Here is a 16,442-nt window from a genome sequence, read left to right as displayed (position 1 = left end):
GAATCCATCCAAGAACACAAATTGCTTTGCGATGCCTATAGATTAGATTAGGAGATTAGATTACGAGACAATGTGCCACTTCAGGAAAAACAAGAAATAAGGTGGGATGACATCAACATTTGGCCTAACATGCCTTTGTCTGTAACCGTTTTTCTTTTGTCGTTTCCCCTCTACTTTCATTACCAACTGATGGAGTGCTTAGTCTTGTTCACAGGACACTCAGATCACTTCACTTCTATCTTCTATCAAAACTGTTTCCTAACTTGTAAATCCATCCATGGCCACCATCTGCGACATTTATTTGATATTAGCACTTGTCAACAGCTTTTAAGTGCAGCCTCCATCATTCTCCACAGCCGGATGGGTACATTTCATCTGGTGCCGTACCTTTTTATAGATGTCGTGCAGGGCTGCTGCCAGCACACTGTACGGTATGTAGGCACAGGTCCTGGCTCCAAAAGGCTCACCCACCTGCCCTGCATGATGCCATGCCTCACAGTCATCAGTCTGTAACCTGCAGGTTCATGCGCTGGCTGGACCTCCAGCAGGATGCGCTGATCTGGTTTGGGCAGCTTGACCCCCGGGAAGAGGTCAAAGGTGATGCCCTGGGATGGAGGGCGGAGCTGGAGGAGAGTGAGAGAGGAGTCTCGTGCACACACAAGGGGACAAAAACGTGCAAACACACACACACAAATCTACTAGTATGAACTAGGCCAGTGGTTCTCAACCTGGGGGTCGGGACACCCCAGGGGGTCGCGAGATTTTTTTTTTTTTGGGGGGGCTTTTTTTTATCAGTTGTGATAAAAAAAGGAACCAGACGTGTAGTATAAACTCTTTTCATAATCTGTGAAGATTTTCAAAGTTGTCTAGTGTCTCCAGTACATTTACATTACGTAAGTTACCTTGAGGGTTCCGACGGCGGTAAGCACAGACTTGACGGCCCCGCCTCCATCGTGGTAGCGAGGCAGCTTCTCTGAACACAGTCGGTATACTCGGTAAGTAGCAGTGGGCATTTCAGCCTGCCTATTTTTGACGCCTATGCGGAAATTGCATTCTTTCAAATGGCCAGTGGGGGTCGCAGCTTGTGTAGCACTCCCGGGAACATCCATTCAACTATATGGGAAACGAGCAAACTTCTCTCTCGGTCTATGTCTTAAATAAACACTTTCCAAATTAGTGTATGGTCTGAAAAAACAATTTCAAGTCTTTTTCATGCTCTAACGCGCTCCGTTTTCCAAATGATAGCCCCATTTCGAGGAAAATTGACGACAAACATCGGATAATAAGAACAGTAATACTTCCGACCGGTAGAGGCAGCAATGTGCCGCAAGGCATCAGGTAGCAAGTAATAGTTGAGCAAATTATCAGAAAATAGCGTTACTTTGATATTTTAATAATGTTAGTAGACACACGTAACTATATAGATACCATACATCTAACGTCCATAACATGGCGGACCATTTAACGTTATTCATACCGTTAGATAAAGCCTTAAGCCTTCTCTGTATTCAGACCATTGGATTCAGCACAGAAACCAGAGTACGTTATAAGGTTTTAAATAGAGTCACGTTATAAACAACTAACCAACGCTGGGGGTCCGTATGGAAACAGTGTTACTCGAAATGGTTAAAAGTTAAATCAATTTGGTCATTCAGTGCCGTTTTACTGCAATGTAAAGTAAGTAGCGTTAGCCGATACATTAGCCAAAGTAGCTGACTACCCATAATGCATTACGGCGATAAGGGAGACAGAGCAAATTCGGAAACTCCCCCGGCAGCCGCTAGGGGCAGCCGCCCCCTCTCCTCGTACTTCCGTGTAGCATTAATTCATTCAACCAATCAAACGAAATCAAACAATATCCGGAAGTGAGCTTCATTTTGCTGTGTCAAAGTCAATGAGCTATGTTGGTTCATTATATATAGGTCAATGGTAAGTAGCCACGATCTTGACAGACAGGAGGCGTGTCCGTCACAAAAAGCCGCACGAGTAGAGCTTGATCTGTGCGATCTTAGCGTAATCCGAAAACATCAGCGTTACAGCGTTACAGCGTTACAGCGTTACAGCGTTACAGCGTTACTGCGTTACAGCGTTACGGTCCTGAATGTGAAGACAGTTCTGCTGAATGGATGCAGGCTGTTCATTTCAAGGCCTTTAGCATTTAGGCTGTGTGTGTGCTCAGAAGAAAATATGCTGCTGACGTGGTGATTTTGGGTGTGTGTAAGTACAATGTATGTGGATGCTTGGTGTGTGTGTGTGTGTGTGTGTGTGTGTGTGTGTGTGTGTGTGTGTGTGATTTTCTCTAGTGGAGAGAGGGAGACCAAAGAAGTGATTGCCGGTTAGCTCTGACGCTACATGCAGACTGCAGCGACGTTTGTCGACGGCTGCTGTCGCTGCTGCCCATTAATTTTGTATTGGATACGTCGCCAGGTATGCCAGCATGCTTTGGTGGGACTGGTGGGAATAGCGTGATCCTCCCACGCGCTACGTCCTGCATGGCGGTGAAGCTCCCCGGCGGTGTCCGGTGAAAAGAAGCGGCTGGCAACTGCGCATGTGTCGGACGAAGCATGGTGCTAGTCTACGGCTCTCCCCAGATCAGCAGAGGCAAAATCAGGAAAAAAGAAAAAAACAAACATATGCCTAGAAAAAGTGTTCTTCCATCATCTAGGCCCATTCCCATGCAAACATATTCTGTACATTTGGGAAATAAGAGGAACACGAGCAAGACAGAAGGCTTACATCACCAGAGAAGCCATGAGACAAAGTGGGCTGAACAAAGCCAAGTTTCCCAAGAAAAAAACACTGGCAATGCTTTTAATCATCTCAGCCAGCTTAAATCTTAAGCTATACATTGAACACTTTCAATGTATAGCTTAGATTCTAAGCTAAATCACCCCTGCAGCCCTCTCCCCACCACTACACCGCCCGTGACTCACCACCCAAACCCTGTCCTCTCTCCACCACTACACCACCCGTGACTCACCACCCAAACCCTGTCCTCTCCCCACCACTACACCCCCCGTGACTCACCACCCAAACCCTGTCCTCTCCCCACCACTACACCGCCCGTCACCACCCAAACCCTGTCCTCTCCCCACCACTACACCACCCGTCACACCCAAACCCTGTCCTCTCCCCACCACTACACCGCCCGTGACTCACCACCCAAACCCTGTCCTCTCCCCACCACTACACCGGCCGTGACTCACCACCCAAACCCTGTCCTCTCCCCACCACTACACCACCCGTGACTCACCACCCAAACCCTGTCCTCTCCCCACCACTACACCGCCCGTCACCACCCAAACCCTGTCCTCTCCCCACCACTACACCGCCCGTGACTCACCACCCAAACCCTGTCCTCTCCCCACCACTACACCGCCCGTCACCACCCAAACCCTGTCCTCTCCCCACCACTACACCGCCCGTCACCACCCAAACCCTGTCCTCTCCCCACCACTACACCGCCCGTCACCACCCAAACCCTGTCCTCTCCCCACCACTACACCGCCCGTCACCACCCAAACCCTGTCCTCTCCCCACCACTACACCCCCCGTGACTCACCACCCAAACCCTGTCCTCTCCCCACCACTACACCGCCCGTCACCACCCAAACCCTGTCCTCTCCCCACCACTACACCGCCCGTGACTCACCACCCAAACCCTGTCCTCTCCCCACCACTACACCGCCCGTCACCACCCAAACCCTGTCCTCTCCCCACCACTACACCGCCCGTCACCACCCAAACCCTGTCCTCTCCCCACCACTACACCGCCCGTCACCACCCAAACCCTGTCCTCTCCCCACCACTACACCGCCCGTCACCACCCAAACCCTGTCCTCTCCCCACCACTACACCCCCCGTGACTCACCACCCAAACCCTGTCCTCTCCCCACCACTACACCGCCCGTCACCACCCAAACCCTGTCCTCTCCCCACCACTACACCGCCCGTCACCACCCAAACCCTGTCCTCTCCCCACCACTACACCGCCCGTCACTACCCAAACCCTGCGGAAAATCCCGTCTTATACAGAGGAGCTGTTATGCATCAGTGATGATGTGATGAGAATCCCCAGCAGTAAGGATGAAGGGACAGAGAGAGAGCAAGGGAGAGAGAGAGAGGAGAGAGAGAGGAAGGGAGAGAGAGAGGGGGAGAGAGAGAGAGGAGAGGGAGAGAGAGAGAGAGGGACAGAGAGAGAGAGAGAGAGAGAGAGAGAGAGGGGCAGAGAGAGAGCGAGAGAGAGAGAGAGAGAGAACAAGAAAAATAAATAGCAGAGTAAGGGGCTGGAGCATCCTTTGTCTGGAATCACATTCATTATTAAGCAAATATACCCTGGGTGGAATGAGACAAGGCTTGCTTATCAGTGGGAGCTTTGCTTGTGGGGGGAGGAGCCACTATGGAGGTAAAGTAGGCCAGAGCGTACATACACAAAAAGAAGAGGAGCTGCTATAATTAAATTCCCACAGTTAGCTGAGGATTTTCAAGGCTTGAAATTAGTTTTCCAAGGCCCCGGCTCTCCTAAATTGCTTTTTCGCCTCTCTCTCTCTTTTTTCTTTCCTCCTTTCCCACTCTTTCTTTTGAGTCTTCATAGTGTGGGGAAGCAAAGTAGTTGTGACACAGGTGTTTACTGACCTGTGGAGGCAGGCACTACACACACACACACACACACACACACACACACACACACACACACACACACACAAAACACAATTTATTTAAATTTATGCACGGTTCTCTGCAAAGCTGTATCTGAATCAGTGGTCGTTCTTCTCTACTGCGTCTGCAAAGCTACAATTTGCCTGCACTGTATAACTCATGACAACAAATTATTTTATGGTGACAGTTAACTTTATCCATTCAAATACTATTTAATACTGTTTATTGTATAGTGACCAGTAATTTGAGCGGTATAGTATACTATAGTACTATTGCAACACGTCTTGTCCCCAAAGACTTCATAAAGGAGTTTTCAACAGCAATCAATTTAGTGGGCCACACAATCAGTCTAGTGATTGCCTGCCTTATGCCTACCCCACACTACAGGATAATTTGCAAGATTATGGCCAAGATTCCCCCCTCCCGATTTTCTCGGGGGTGCTCCCGATTTGAAGCGCGTCGGGCAGATAATCTTCCCAAATGATCCTGTAGTGTGTGGGGTTCAAAGATTCACAATCGGGAAGACGGCCTCTTCCCGATTGTGAATCGGGCATATCTAACATGTTAGATATTTACAACCCGACAGGCGATTGCATCTTGAGCAGAGAGCCAGTAGTAGCTGTGTTTCCATTACAGTTTTTCGCAAAATAATCTGGTCCGCGTCCGCTCGCAGCCCCGCACAGAAACAAAGAACGAGGAAATTGTCATCGAGGTGAAATACCCGTGCGTCTTTGAACGGGACGGAAAACTAAATGCTATACTGCAAAGCATGTAGCCTACAACAAGCGCTTAGGTCTCAGCTTCCCGCATCGGCGAGTGTCCGCACGGAAAAGTGAGTCAAATCAGCAGACGCGCCCCTCCACAAGACACCTGTGCAGACGGTTTTCGCCTGGCCGTGCACAGTAGGCCTACACCCCGAATGGACGCGGCTGTCCGCGCAAATATTAGTTAAACAATCCTTTCAGTGCAAATGCATTATAAAAACAAAAAATAAAATTTGTTTAGAAAACGAAATGACACTACTACACCCGGTGCGCACACTGAATAGGCATTTTAAAAGTTAACGTCGAGCCCTGCTTCCAAGGTAAATCTTCGGCATAATCTTCTAGTGTGTGGGGTTGCGTTTGAACAGACGCGATTGTGTGTGTGTCCCAAGATTGAAATGTTAAAAAATCGGCTCTCTCTGTCCTGTAGTGTGGGCTCTCAAGATTTTTATAATCTTCAAGGATTTGAAAATCCTGTAGTGTGGGGTAGGCATTAGTCGATTTGGATTCGGAGACCTTGAGTACACTAAAGGTATTTTCAGAAAAGGTGTGAATAATTTGTGCGAATAAATCGCAAAACAAATGAACCCATATTATGTCTATGAGCCTATCCATCCACATCAAAACAGAAAGTTCTGTATTTTGTGTACTTTTTTTTTTACGCAGCTTTTCTCGGATTTCGGATGCGGATAAAATAACGCGATAGTGGTGGAGTGACGACCAGATTGGTCATATTTGTCTGTGTGACCTTGGACGTAAGTCGCACCTACAAACTTGATCAGAGGGGGAAATGACAAAAATGTCTCGATTAGGAAATCACACCAAGTGCTTCACTCTTCAGTTATAAAACGTTATATTACTACATTACCCCACACTCAAATCGCCAAAATGTGCACCGCTTGCAGGAAGAGGGGAAGAGGTGTCCAGGCTCCGCTCCAGCTGCCTCTGAGCCCTGGTCTGAGAGCCGGGGAGCAGCACACCACAGCCGGCTTGGCAAGGCGGCCGCGAGGAGGTTCCCGGAGCTCCTGGCAAGTGTGTTATAGTTACCATTCCCTGACCTCCTCCCATCTGCGTTCTCCAGTCACCACGTCACCGCTGCTGCTCAGCCACTGCTGCTCAGCCACTGCTGCTCAGCCACTGCTGCCTGCCACAACGTTGGAGACTTTTAACCTTCGCTGGACTGCATAGAGTGCGATTATTCGTGTCACTCTTGGTGTAAAAAGGTTTGAACCACAGACAGTAAATATATGGACATAGCCTACCGCTGGTTTTTGGACTCCTGTTTTGAAGCCTAGTGTGGCCTGTTGCCATCTTGCGTAGCTCAGGTCCACCCGCTATTGGTCCAGGCGACCTGTCAATCACCACAAGTCTTTTCTATCATCTACAGTATTTTACTCTAAACGGGCGAACACTCACCTCGATTAACTATAGTCACCGCTATTTTACTTACTTTTAAAGGTGGGCTCCTGGGTTACCAACATGAATTGTCTCTCGACAGAATTTACCACTGTCTATTTTTATATCTGTATTTTAATATTTGGTGGTGCCTCCACTTAGCAACTTTTAATGCGCTTAACTAAAGTCTGCTAAGAATGAAATGTATTAAATCTTTACCACTAATTTATGCTCCAACTTATTTATGACCTTATCTAATAGTAAACACAATACTCAATGACCCAATCAATTACTTTAAATGCAAAAAATATATTTTTAGTTAGTAGGCACTAGTAAAAGTACAGTAATTTATCAAAAACATGAAATAAATGAAAATAAAAAAACATTAATTTAGTATGAGAGTACCTTTTCAATTATTATCAGCGTAACTCATTAGCCGAGCAGCATTTTTGGTAAACAAACCGCATCACCTCGAGCAACCCAGAAGTCGTTGTTCCGGGTTGCTTCAGATCAGAGAAGAAGAAGCGGTGCTCCAGATACATGCTTTTCGGCTTTTGAAAGACAGAAAAGTGGATTTTATGCAACAATTTGGATGCAACAGCTAGGTGTCATTAAAAGAAGAGGATGTTTTGCATCGGATAGCGTCTTCACTTCACGTGAAGACTCAGGTAGGAGCCGGCTTTTAGACCTAGACGTGAAAATGCCACAGTGTAAAATGGGAAATGCGTGACGTTCGCCGGGCGCTAATGCGCTCAGTATGAGCCAGAAGCGCCCGGCTAGCGGGGTAAAGGTAAACACAGAGAATGGCTATGCTAATAGCGATTAGCCTATCATTAGCTTCGCCATCTTGTAAACTGCAGTTACAGATTTGAAACAACAAACACACCAGTTACCTTCACAAACTTCATATAAGTCCCCACACTTTGGCGTAACAGTCCGTCACCTCCAGTAAAGACGTACTTTGAAGCTGCGTCGGCAGACAGTTCTTCCTCTCACCTGTCAAAATTGGCTGCACTCAACCAAACGTGAGTCTCGTCTTTTTATGTCCCGCCCATGTCACATTCTGATTGGGTGGTCACCGGTAATGAACCAATACGTAGGCTATCTAGATGTCACTATATCAGGTTACTGTGAGATAGACTATATCAACACACGCAAAAAATAATAATAGTCACAATGTAACGGCCACAACATGTTTATACAGTTTATTTTTCCCTTTTCTTTCTTCCATTTCTTTTAGGAACAGAACATTTTCAAAACACATTTACCTACATGTAATGAATGGAATTCAGTCAGGGCTACATATACCGGTAGCCTATAAAAATGCGTCCCCATAGAGTTGTACTGAAAGATGAAATTTGCTATATTGGCCAAAACCATGTTTTGAACCAGGCATAAACATGCTTAAGTCATTCCCCGCCAGGCTTTCAAAGGAAAAGTCATCAGCCACCGCCAGGGTTTCTGATAATTTTCACAAATGTTCCAAGACCCACAGAATATTGTCTTCTATGAATATGTAAACACTGAATATCTCAAAAGAAAGAGGGTAGCCTCTACATTCATGGGGTGAAAACGTTTGATTCTATGTTAATCCGTTCTTTAGTTATCGACACTTGAATGTAGGTAGTGTTCACTGAAAACGTCCGTCTGTCCCCAAAAAGTGGAGAAAAATGTCATCTTCACTGAACGGAATAAATGTCTCTGATGGTGGATAGGCTACTGGCAGTGTCTGTTAGCCTACATTCAACTATGAACCCCATAATGATTTGGTTTCCCTTTCCGGCCAAACATGCCCGAGGTCACAGCTTTTACTGTACCACCGGTGCGAGAGAGAGAGAGTTTCACCCCGCTCTTGAGAGAGGGGAGCATGTCATGTTTATAACACGAACAAGTATAACACACACTCCAAGTAGCCTACACGAACACACATGTCTAGTGTTTCCAGTTGCAGTGTTTGTTCCAGTTCCAGACTGACCCTTTGAATTCCCATTGAATGACATAAGGACACATTTGAAACATTGGCATTATATAATATACTGTACATTTTTGTTTATCATAAGACAGGAGGATGTCTTTTATTTTCATGTTTTTCTAGCTGTAGAGGGCGCTGTCACTACTGACTGGCAGGCAGGCAGGCAGGTAAGATAAACTATTTCCTTTAACAACATGTACTGGATGTTCCTCGGTGAGATTCCTGCGCACTTTGTCACGCAGCCTACTAAGCACATCTAGACGAGGGGGCAGAAATAGAGAGTTCTCCTGAGGCCTGTCTAGCAACTACAATACATTTGAGCTGGGATATTATATCAGCACATTAATTCAGCATGTAGCCTCTGACCCCCCCTCCCCTCCCACCAAGCGTCTAAATAAAAAGTCTATCTAATCTTCAGGGTAGATGGGGAATGCATACGCAGGAAGGAGCATCATTCAGAACCAGGCTGGAGCACAGGTGTGAAAAGTGAGGTGAGAAAAGAACATGCCCTACCTCCATGCCTCTTCTCTGACAATTCCTCAAAGGAAAGAGAGAGTTGGGATGAAGGAAGATACCAATAAAAACTCGTTGGTTTTGGTTTGGGAATATCTTCATCCACTCGAACTAGAATACCATAACATACCTATTATAGCTGTGTTGCTGTAGCACGCAAAGATTGTACAGGAGTTGTTTGTGTTGGGCAGTGTGTGCTTTACAGTATGTTGCTCTGGAAAGAAATCTACACTCTACAATCAATACTGTTCAAAAGGAAGAGTATGTGTTGCATTGCTTTGACCCGTCACAAATTCTGCTTTGTGCCCAGTAAAGGGTAGAGTCCAGTGAAGAGAGGTGCAGCCAATTAAAAAGATGTTTTGTCTCTCTGCTCCAAAGTATGCTGTGGGCCCACACAGTCTATCTATTCTAGAAAGAGATCATAATGATTTTTCCTCGTGTGATTGCTATTGATTTCTTATTACGTCCTGCGGTGACTGAAGTGGAAGCAGTGGCTGTAAAATACATGATGACTCACACTAAAGTCGTTTTTTTTTCACAACTCGACTTCAAAATCAAGTCATAAAGAAGTGCGTAATAAGCAGCCATGTGGGAGGTGGTAACCACCTCCCACATGGTAACCACCTCCCACATACTATAACCACCTCCCACATACAAGGCTAAATGATACTGTAACCACCTCCCACATACAAGTCTAAATGATACTGTAACCACCTCCCACATACAAGTCTAAATGATACTGTAACCACCTCCCACATACAAGTCTAAATGATACTGTAACCACCTCCCACATACAAGGCTAAATGATACTGTAACCACCTCCCACATACAAGTCTAAATGATATTGTAACCACCTCCCACATACAAGGCTAAATGATACTGTAACCACCTCCCACATACAAGGCTAAATGATACTGTAACCACCTCCCACATACAAGGCTAAATGATACTGTAACCACCTCCCACATACAAGGCTAAATGATACTGTAACCACCTCCCACATACAAGTCTAAATGATACTGTAACCACCTCCCACATACAAGTCTAAATGATACTGTAACCACCTCCCACATACAAGTCTAAATGATACTGTAACCACCTCCCACATACAAGTCTAAATGATACTGTAACCACCTCCCACATACAAGGCTAAATGATACTGTAACCACCTCCCACATACAAGTCTAAATTATACTGTAACCACCTCCCACATACAAGTCTAAATGATACTGTAACCACCTCCCACATACAAGTCTAAATGATACTGTAACCACCTCCCACATACAAGTCTAAATGATACTGTAACCACCTCCCACATACAAGGCTAAATGATACTGTAACCACCTCCCACATACAAGGCTAAATGATACTGTAACCACCTCCCACATACAAGTCTAAATTATACTGTAACCACCTCCCACATACAAGTCTAAATGATACTGTAACCACCTCCTACATACAAGGCTAAATTATACTGTAACCACCTCTCACATACAAGGCTAAATTATACTGTAACCACCTCCCACATACAAGGCTAAATGATACTGTAACCACCTCCTACATACAAGGCTAAATGATACTGTAACCACCTCCCACATACAAGGCTAAATGATACTGTAACCACCTCCCACATACAAGGCTAAATGATACTGTAACCACCTCCCACATACAAGGCTAAATGATACTGTAACCACCTCCCACATACAAGGCTAAATGAAATCACCAAGCTCATTAGCCTAGCCAAGCCAAAGGAGAAGAAATAAAGCCTGATTTGCTTGGGTTTGAGTGGCCCAAATCGTCTCTTTTCTGTCCTTTTGTAGGATCAGTTGGGTGATACCATGCACTCATATTGGCTAAGGGTGACTGTGGGAATCGATCGTACTTCTCATAGATTTCATCAGACTTGTGATTTTTGCCCATTCTTCAAGACAATGGAATAAGCGGGCTATTTTTATATTCAGCGTGCAGGAACCTATTCGTGAGCACAGTGACTAGATAACAATGCATGTGTTACAGTATGATAATGTCGGGGGGGTTTTACGAGTCAAACAGATCACTGAGGGAAATGAATTGACCAAGACCAAAATAAGAGGATTGCACATGTGGGAAAAACCATAAAAAAGGCTAACCAACACCAACACCCAAACATGTAGATGTATGTTAGTACAAACATACAATACAAACATAAGCACAGACAAGAACATTCCTGCTTGTGGCCTGGGTCTCCAATATAAGACTCCAATTAACGATGTGTGAGTCAGCACATCTTTTGTGATACAGTAGTTTACTCCGAGAGGGAAGGAGGAGCCTTTTGAAATCACATTTTGCCGTTCTCCCTCTATCTCTCTCCTTTCTGCTTTTCACTCTCTTCTTAGTTCAGGAAACTGACAGCTTAGTAATGACTCCTCTTATAGTGCAACACTCCCCGCTGCCAAGCACCGTGTGTGTGCACACAGCCTTTGCGAGTGTAACTATGAGCGAGCTATTCTCTCTTTCTTTGTGTGGCTATTATTGGGCGTCCATCTTTCCATTAGTGCACAATAACGATCTAGTTTTAAGAAACTCATCAAAAAGCTGAGAAGGGCAGCAGCTTCTCCTCCCTGCAGCCCATTAGAGGGGACAGGGGTCATTGTGGTGCGCTGGTAATTAAAAGGATTTGTCTGAGATTCTGTGGAGCAATCGGATAACCGACACATTCAAGCAGAGAGTAAATAATGAGTGGAAGAAGATGATGGGTTGGATGTTAAGACAGGAGATGCTGGGCCAACGGTGGACCTTGAGCAGCTCCCAGTGGTCGGTCTGATGACTACAGCCTTGGCAGAAAATGGACATCCTGAAAACACTGTTATGTGGCAGCAGCCTGCAGTCGAGATGATTCCAATTTCATGCACTGCTGATCTATGATATGGATGAGGTGAAGGGGTGTGTTGTTCGTCAGATGGAGATCAGATTTGATGGAGACCTATGGACCTATTTGGAGGGACATGTTTCGCCCCCACTAACTGGCCTATGGTGAATAAGCATCATTATCTTCACTGATTGCAACCTATCAAGCAATTCAGGGATACTCAACTTGCTTTGCCCAGGGGTCACTTTCGTAAAATTATATTAGGCCAGGGGCCAGGGAATAAACAAACATTAATATACATTTTTCTGTAGCGGATTGTAGGTTTTTGGGGTGTCAGCCAGAGTTTAGTATGACAATTTTGTGCACACAGATAGTTACTTAGTTTAAGTTAGTTAGGTTGAATTAGTTAAGTACATATAAGTGCCTGGGTGGTGAGCAGACAGCGGTATTTGACAATTTAGCTGGAGCTCAGTCAAACTTTATTTCACATTAGTTCTCATTGTCAATTATAAAATGGTCGGGGGGCCACTCTGCATCCTATTGCGGGCCGCATCTGGCCCCCGGGCCGCAAGTTGAGCATCACTCAATTAGAGTATACCAGCAAAATGAATGGTGCATAGTCATGTATCATAAGTTTAGTTTCCACAATTAACAATCATAGAATATTGATAGTACAATATATCAGTATTCTATAATCACTCCATACTGTAGCAGTGTTGGCATAACGCACTACAAAAGTATGTTACGATAAACCTTCTTATAAGTTGCCATGCATGATTATAAACATGTATACTCGTATAGCCTTATAAATGCATTATAATGTGCTATAATGCATTATAGACATGACCTTCATAGAAAGTACCAACACATCTTTAAAGTTCTGAACCTAACTCCGCCCACTGCATAACAAACTGCAAAGTGGTTGAGACTCCGGCAACCCTAGAAGTGCTGAGAGAGGGTAACCAGAGCTCGTTGAGAGACAGAGTTGCGTCAATGGAGAGTCAAAAGCGCTACAGGTCACGTGGTCCATGTAGCTCCGTAGCTCCAATTCTACTGCTTCCCTATGGTGATGCTGTTGCTAGCATTGATTGTTCGGAACTATTGTGAGTCTCCATGATTGGCCATTGATGTAAAGTAATTGCGACACAACTCCTGGTCCAGGCACTTGGACTACTGCAACGTTCTTCTGGCTGGGCTACCTGCCTCGGCTATCCGACCGCTACAGCTCATTCAAAACGCTGCAGCCCGTCTGGTGTTCAACCAACCGAAATTCTCTCATGTCACTCCCCTCGTCCGTGACCGTCACTGGCTTCCCATCTTGGCACGCATCAAATTCAAGACACTGGTTCTGGCCTACAGGGCAGTCCACACAACAGCCCCTCCGTATCTGTAATCTATGGTCAGGTTCCGAACCTCACATTGCTCCCTCCGCTCCTCCACCAGTGCAGGACGCCTCGCTCCTCCTCCGCTACTCATCTCGTCCGACTCTTCTCGTCCCTGGTGCCACAATGGTGGAACCAGAGCCGTATATAGTAGTGTCGCGACATCTCCATTCACTCCAATGGACCAGTTTTTAACTCTCAAGAGTTCCAGGAAGTAAGGTCCTGGATTAAGCAGCACTGTCGAGTTGCAGCAAAATGGACAGTTTGTGTTGTACTTTGAAAGTTTTTTTTTTTAAATCAAATTGTACATTATGAGCTTTATTTTAGCATTCAAAAGTAGCACGAGACCCCTTCCTGACTGTTCATTGGCTAATGAGTCACGCATTTTGGTCCTCCGCTGACGCCACTCTCTCTCTAAATTGCTCTGGGTGGAATGAGCTCCCCCCTTTCAATCAGAACGGCCGAATCAGTGCCAATCTTCCGATGGAGACTACAAACTCACCTTTTCAGGCTACACATGGGCCCTTCTTAAACTAACAGCTTTTCATGAAAATATTTTTTTTTAGGTACAATCGTACAATCATATATAATCCTATCAAATATAATACAATTTTCTCTTTCCTTGTGGATTTACTAATCCACTGTGGAATGTGCTCGCACCTGCAGATATTCAGAATATTTATGAGCTTAGCTGAAACAGCTCTGGTGATCTGTTCTCAATGTCCGAGGGCCGTTAACAGTTCTCTTTTTGTGTATTCAGAGAATGAAAGCGTGTTTGTGAAGCCGGCTCCAGTAATCCTATTAGATTCCATAGGATGAAGTGAGAGTCATAAACAACATGGTTTGTCAGCAGACCTTGATTTCACCTCTCCAAACTCCATTAAGCCGGGGAAGTGTGAAGCTGATCTCTTTAGGCCTTTCATCTTGGCCCCGGAGTAGGACAACGAAGAACACAGCCTGATATTTATCCAAAATGTTTATTGTTTATTAAAAAGGATCCCCATTAGCTGACGCCTAGGCGTGAGATAGACTTCCTGGGGTCCGAGACAACCAATAAATTACATGTCAGACAAACAATAAAATAGAATAGAAACATGTCACATAGAGTAAGAGAAAAGATCAAAAAGAAGCAACATTTAAGTTTTAAGAGAATAGTAAAAGTATAAGTAGAATCAAATAGAACATTACTGCAATGAACATTACTGCAATGGTCGGATACTTTCAATCTCTAAAACAGACATCACAAAATATGACAAGAGATAAGATAAAATACAACTTAGTGTGAAAATAAATAAAATCTAAGTTTCTTTTTAACACATTGAGTGCCAGCCATTTTTTCAATCCTGTAGGTAAATTGTGCCAGGTTTTTTTTTGAGGATTCTGGCTCATTTTACAAGAGCCGAGGATTATTTTCTGTTAAGAATTCGTGAACACCAATCATCTAAAAATAACTAATAGAATGTGTGCTTTCTCTGTCTAAAAGAGTTAGTTTGCAGAGTTAGTAGTTATGTAGATATTAGCCGTTGAGTACAGCATGGTTTCAGAGATTTTCAGAGAGTTTGGAGATAAATGGATTTTTAGAACCACCTCACGTGCCTGTGATTATGGGTGCCCTTGTCTCCCACTCTGTGCGCTCTCTCTCTCTCTCTCTCTCTCTCTCTCTCTCTCTCTCTCTCTCTCTCCTCTCTCTCTCTTATCTCTTATCTCTTATCTCTTATTAGAGAGAGAGAGAGAGAGAGAGAGAGAGAGAGAGAGAGCAGCGAGTTTGAGCAGCCTCTCTCCCTGGCAGCGAGTGTGGATAGGTCTCACTGTCTCTTGGGTTTGAGAGCCCCGATGAAGCCCCGTGCGACTCTAGGCTTTATGCTGCTCACCCAGTCCATTTCTGGAACCCCCCACCGCAGCAGCGCGAAGTGTCCCCGCCTACAGTATGAGAATGAGGCTCGTTCGTTTCTGACTGTAAAATCGCCAAGCCATTTCCGCGGGAGGCGGCTGCTTTTGGTCCACGGGTCCCGTGGCTGTGGCTTTCTCTCTGTCTCTGTCTGGAGAGAACTGTCGCCACTTAGTGGTCGGTAAAATAGATTATACACATTCTCTTCCTCCGATAGTGATATAGAAGACGTAAAAGGGGTTGATTGATGTCCCACCGTCAAAAAAAAAAAATGTTTATGTAAGACGAGATAGCTCGTCTATGGCACTTAACCGTTGCATTATGTAAGACGAGATATCTCGGCTATGGCACTCAACGTGTTAAAACCTGCCTTTCCTGTGATGGAACGAATGTCACCAGGAAGACAGTTCCATGAGACTATATCAGAATCAGAATCACTTTTATTGCCACAGTATGCAAGTTACATACGAGGAATTTGTCTTAGTGTCTGTATGCAGCGTAGCGGTCACATCAATATACAGAGATAAGAAGTAGGAAGATAACTAAAAACAATCACAAAGTTGCAAGTGCAATCAAATCGAGTAAATATATACAATATGTACATGAGTGGTGAAGTGTTCTGTGCATGATAAATATGACTTTACGTTGAATTTACATGAGATTTACAGACTGAGTTAAATAGATGTTAAATAGGCAGTGGATTTACATGAATTTACAGTCGGAGTTAAATAAGAGTTTACATTAAATGTACATGAAATGTACAGGCTAAGTTAAATAGGCATTAAATGTGCAGGGAATTTACATGCATTTACAGTCCCAGTTAAACAGGTATTAAATTAGGTATGAGTTCCAGTTTTATGGGGGGGGGGGGGGGGGTTCAGTTGAGTTTAGGAGGAGGTAGTGAGTTTGTGTGTGTGTGTGTGTGTGTGGGGGGGGGGGGGTTGTTGGTGAGGTCCTTGGCGGAAGGGGTTTCCGGGCCTTGTTGGTGAGGCTGATGGCGGTTGGGAAGAAGCTGGTCTTG

This window comes from Poromitra crassiceps, assembly GCF_964638095.1.
Source record: "Poromitra crassiceps genome assembly, chromosome: 6".
Classification (NCBI taxonomy): domain Eukaryota; kingdom Metazoa; phylum Chordata; class Actinopteri; order Beryciformes; family Melamphaidae; genus Poromitra; species Poromitra crassiceps.
The sequence above is the reverse complement of the archived record's forward strand: the minus strand, read 5'-3'. Positions refer to the sequence as shown.